Source organism: Salvia miltiorrhiza, chromosome 7, assembly GCF_028751815.1.
Source record: "Salvia miltiorrhiza cultivar Shanhuang (shh) chromosome 7, IMPLAD_Smil_shh, whole genome shotgun sequence".
In the NCBI taxonomy this organism is placed as follows: domain Eukaryota; kingdom Viridiplantae; phylum Streptophyta; class Magnoliopsida; order Lamiales; family Lamiaceae; genus Salvia; species Salvia miltiorrhiza.
The window spans coordinates 52,874,975-52,880,329 of record NC_080393.1 but is presented as its reverse complement, the minus strand read 5'-3'; the positions used below and the strand labels follow the sequence as shown (position 1 = coordinate 52,880,329).

Sequence of the window (5,355 nt, the reverse complement as noted above, 5' to 3'; positions counted from 1 at the left end):
GGTCATCCTTATCGCCCCACCAAAACCCGGCACAAATTTTATTAATATCGTCGCAAATACCATCAGGTATTCTAAAGTATTGCATTGCGTACGTGGGAATAGATTGAATCACAGCTTTGATAAGGACTTCTTTTCCTCCAGACGAAAACTCTCTCTGGTTCCACCCCATGATCTGGCGTTGTACTTTGTCTTTGATATACCCAAACTGTAAACGCTTTTGTCGTAGGGAGAAAGATGGAAGACCTAAGTACATTTGAAGGCCCTGCGCAGCTCTTACCCCCAAGACTGTTTTCACCTCTGCTGCCACTCGTGGATGAGTATTTGGTGAGAAAGAGATGGAAGACTTATTGAGGTTAATGAGCTGCCATGATGCTCTCTCATAAAGATGTAAAATCTCTTTAACTGCATCCGCACCCACCTTATTAGCCTTGAAAAACAGTAAGCTATCATCGGCGAAGAAAAGATGAGTGATGCTCAGGCTTCGGGGGATAATAGGAATACCTGTCAACCTGTTCTCATCCTCAAAATAGCGAAAAAGAGACGAGAACCCTTGAGCGCAAATAACAAAAAGAAATGGCGAGAGAGGGTCGCCTTGTCGAAGTCCTCTAGACGGCTTAATTGTTCCGTAAATGCAGCCATTCAACAAGAAAGAGTAAGAGACAGAAGATACACACCGAATAATAAGTCGCCAGAATTTATCAGGAAACCCCATAGTCCGCATCACAGCTTCCAGAAAAGCCCATTCCACTCGATCATATGCTATTGTCATGTCGATCTTCATCGCAGCATATCCATCCTTGCCTCGTTTTCTGTTCTGCAACCAATGTTGGCATTCAAAACTTATCATGATGTTGTCCGTAATAAGTCTCCCTTTAATGAAGGCACTTTGTGTTTGGTCAATGAGACGGCTCAGGGTTGGCCTCATACGATTGACAATGACTTTAGCAACGATTTTGTAGCAAGTATTGCACATGCTAATGGGCCGGAAGTCTCCCACCCCATCCGGCTGATCTTTCTTTGGAATCAAAGCGATGAGAGTGGCATTCCACTCAGTGATCTCCGCTCCATCATTAAGAATAGCAAGAACATTATTCGTAACAAACCTTTCCATAGCCGGCCAAAATTGTTGGTAGAAACGAGCATTAAAGCCATCGGGACCAGGTGACTTTGTGGGATGCATATCAAACACCGCTTGTCTCACTTCCGCTGCAGTAAAAGGACTGTTACACTACTACAAAAACGCTCATACATAGCGGATTTTATCCGTTATGTATGACCCCAAAAAACCGATAAGTATAGTGGTGATATCTATGATATGTTTATAACCGTTATGTATAGTAGTATAGATAACGGTATGATGCGCTCATACATAACGGTACATAACCGTTATCTTTAACAATTATACATAACGGTTCCTACCGTTATGTATTAATGATATAACCGTTATGTATTAGAATTTTTAAATTATTTTTTTCATCATAGTTAACGATTTTTTGCACTTTTTATAACGGTTTTTACCGTTATCTTTGATAGAAATACATAACGATTTTTTGCACTTTTTATAACAGTTTTTTGCATTTTTTATAATTGTAATATATTTTTTTCATTTTTCCTGTTATTTATCTCAAAAATTAAAGAAATAATTATAAAACAACAAAATGACATTGCTATCGATAACATATATTGTATAACATCCAAAATATTCATACATTGTCATCCAAATATTCATAAATATCACATACATTTATGTCTAACAATTCTCCCACCATATAAGCACTAGGTTCTTCATATCGCCCAATTTTATACTAACTACACCACCAGGGACAAGAATAGCACCATCTTCTCCATGGAATTAATATAGTTTGCTTCTTCTTATTGAAGTAGTCCCAGAGGCATACCTGTATAAATTTCAGAAGAAAAAATCATGATTTTTTACCAACTATACATCCACACATAATGAAACACTTTATTAGGCATTATGGCAGAATCAACTCTACAGTCCAAAATGAAAATCATCACTTAATTACACCAGATGATACATATAGAATGTATATGGTTTATTTCATTATCAATATATAAAGTATTCATCCAAGAGCTAAGCTTATTTTAAAGTGCTTATAAAGTTGTCAAAGTGTTTGGATAATTGAACTTATAAAGAGAGATTTTTTTGGTTAGAAAGAGATGAACTTTGCAAACCAACAGCACCAACAAGATAGCTGAATAACAGAAAAAGAAGTCCTTTTTATTCATAATCTGTTCTAAGAAACACCACATCTTACAAAGAAACAACAGTGGCATACATATCGAACAATAAAAAAGTTAGAAGAGATAAACTGAAACTTCATTAAATGCATCGCCCTGGTCAAGTATACCAACTAATTCCACATCGCCCAATCAACAATTCATCCTGAGTTTAAAAGATCTAATATAGCAACTTCATTTCACTTCAATCAAGCTATGGTGGAAATAAAAAGCTTTACTTCATCATAAATTTTCAAAAAAGAAGAAAATTATAAGAACTACATGGTATAAATCCCAATGTTAAGAGCTACAGGTACCATCATATCCTCTATGAGATACCCTCATGCTGATTAAGGGCATATTCTAAACTTGCAATACTTAAAAAATCCTTAGATGGCTCTGCATTTTAGTCATCTACTGCATAATCCTAAGAGAGTCATCGTATCTTCACCGTCTACAGCCCACAACCTAGAAAAGGGTAAAGTTTCCAAGAACTCACAGCCACCAATCGAATTTCAAGGAATAAAGTGCATTTTTTCAATACTTTTAAAAAACTTTACCAAACCCTCCAAATGCACAATAAATTTCATGGTTTAAGTTGTTTATAAGCTCAGCCAAACACCCTCCAAATGCACAATAAATTTCATGGTTTATTGCAATATGAATATATAAAGTATTCATCCAAATGCACAATAAACTTACACAATTGAGCAGCCAGTAGTGTTTCGCTTCTTCTGCGACGCCACTTCCTTTCTCCGTGGAGGTTGAAGCACAACCTTGATTGCAGTATCAAAAACACCTTTCACATTCTGCCAAACAACCAACCAAATTAGCATATAATCAATTGAATTAATTCAAGTTGTTGTTGAATACAACCTGTTGAGTCTTGGAGCTGCATTCTATGTAAGCTGCTGCACTAATCTGTTTCCTCAGCTCCTCGCCCAACACAAGTTGAGCCCGCCTTTGTCAACACAATCAAATACCAAATCCAACAATACAAAAAAGAAAGATGTACACACTTGGGCTGTGGTGATGATGTTAGATCCTCCTATATGATCAGCAAGATAACCCCTGTCGTCCCGGAGATCTACACAGGGAAAACGTGTAACCAATGTGAGCCTATTATATCACATATGTCTCCTTTTATACATTCAACCAACTTACAAACTTCAGCCTGATGCCAACTATCCTTTCTTTGATGCATGGGCTGAAAACATGAAGCTAAATAAGCATATTTAACTATGAAAGAGAGATTATGTTAATACACAAGAGCATCTGCCAATTAGTTAACTGTATTAATACAAGTACTATCTGGATAAGTCAAAGGCCTATCTTCAAAAACAATATTAACAATACCTGCACTGCAGTAAATTTACAATGTATACATCAATAGTCACCTGCTTCAAAAACAAGAATATACGAAGCATGTACATTTCTTTACCATCTCAGACATCCACTTACCATCTCTACCAAGGCGTATTTATTTTCCAAAGCGAATACAAATACAAAATTACAAATACGATAGTAGAACAAAACTAGCACCAATGATGGTTGGAAAGCTCCGTTAGAAGAACTCCGGTTGGAGGGATATGATAATGTCAAGAAGGAAAGTTTACGATAGTTTGTCAGGCATAAAAAGAATATTAATAATGTCATCACATACTCTAATGGACTGCTCTTAGCTTTTAATCAAATTCTAGTATCAGATAATTGATTGATGAAATTCATGTTCCTGATAAACTAACACAAGAATAGATAGTATCTATATTTCTTCTTATATTTAAATGAATGACAATATATCTTAATCTAACATTTAGATTGAAACTAACCTGCGAATCATGCTGATTATAACCACTAAACTGGGGACCAAAACGGGCAAGTTTCCCCTAAAATACACGAGGTGCAACTGGAGTTCGACCAGAAGACCATAGTTTCCTCAACAATTCACCAAATGCGAGTGCAAGCTCTCCCTGCAAGATGAGAATAGTCTGAACACTTGCTGAAGAAAACTGAATCTTGATAGCAAAAAACACACACAAACAGAAGAAGTAGTAGAACACCATATGAAATTATTCACATCAATTCCCAACATGGCATCAGCAACGAGAAATTTTTCCGAAATTTAGAGATTAAATTAAACAATAGATAAGTGGTGATGGTTCAGAAGATAATAGCTCATCAAAACATCATTTGAGTTAAAAAGCTAAGCATTTTTCACAACATTTAACAATAAAAAATAGTAAAACTAAAAATTAAAAATAAAATTAGTGAAAACCAAATCTGAAATTAAAGAGAATGAGGGGAGAGAGAGGAGAGCAGAGGCGGCGACGACCGTCAGCGCTGCATGCGCCGCCGCGGCCGCCGCGAACAGGAAAGATGGAGATCGAGATGGAGAACTGAGAGAAGGAGAGAGAAATAGATCTTGAGAGAGAGAGAGAGAGAAAAAAAAAGGTGTTACCTGAGGCAGGGAGCAGCTGTGCGAGGCGGCGGTGGTAGTGGCGGGATTCGCCGGAGGGGCGAAATTCAGAGAGGAAAGAGAGGCTGAAAACCCTAGAAATTGAGGATTTTGTTCTTGGGGAAAAAATAGGGCACAAAAGGGAAGGAGAGGAGGAGGAAGAATAGGGGCCGACCTCGCCGCGCCAGAGGGAGGCTGCGATTCAGGGCGGCCGCTCACCGGAGTCGACAGAGAATGGCGAGAGAGAGGGGTACCGTTTCAAACTTTAGAGAAGAAGGAGACTGTGGGTTCGCTAGTGTGTATTAGGAAATTAGGATTTTAATTTTTTATAATATTATTAAAATTAAAAATAAATATAAAAAATAATACATAACGGTCTTGAGACGCTCATATATAACGGTTAAAACAACCGTTATAAAAAGATGCTCATAGATAACGGTCGGCTTAACGGTTTTGTAGTACCGTTATGTATGTAACTAATAGATAACGCACAAACATAACGGTTTAACTCAAACCGATATCTAAGTGTATGGACAACACTACATAGATAACGATTTTTTGTAAAAACCGTTATCTATTCCAAAAATGCGCTCATACATAACGGTTTTTTAAAAAAACCGTTATGTATGAAGTGTTATGTATGTGCATTTTTGTAGTAG

The 5,355-nt window shown here is 37.0% G+C and overlaps 1 long non-coding RNA gene across 2 annotated transcripts; it reads right to left on the bottom strand.

The window, feature by feature from the left end:
* Window positions 1–1,688: 1,688 nt before the first annotated feature.
* On the bottom strand, window positions 1,689–5,355 carry LOC130994781 (uncharacterized). Of its 2 annotated transcripts, XR_009091931.1 has the most exons (6): window positions 4,700–5,354; window positions 4,071–4,211; window positions 3,406–3,448; window positions 3,118–3,328; window positions 2,944–3,050; window positions 1,689–1,898 (listed from the first exon to the last, which is right to left on the bottom strand). It is a non-coding gene; the product is annotated as an uncharacterized LOC130994781 (long non-coding RNA). The 2 variants fall into 2 exon arrangements; XR_009091930.1 differs by having other exon boundaries at window positions 3,118–4,211; window positions 4,700–5,355.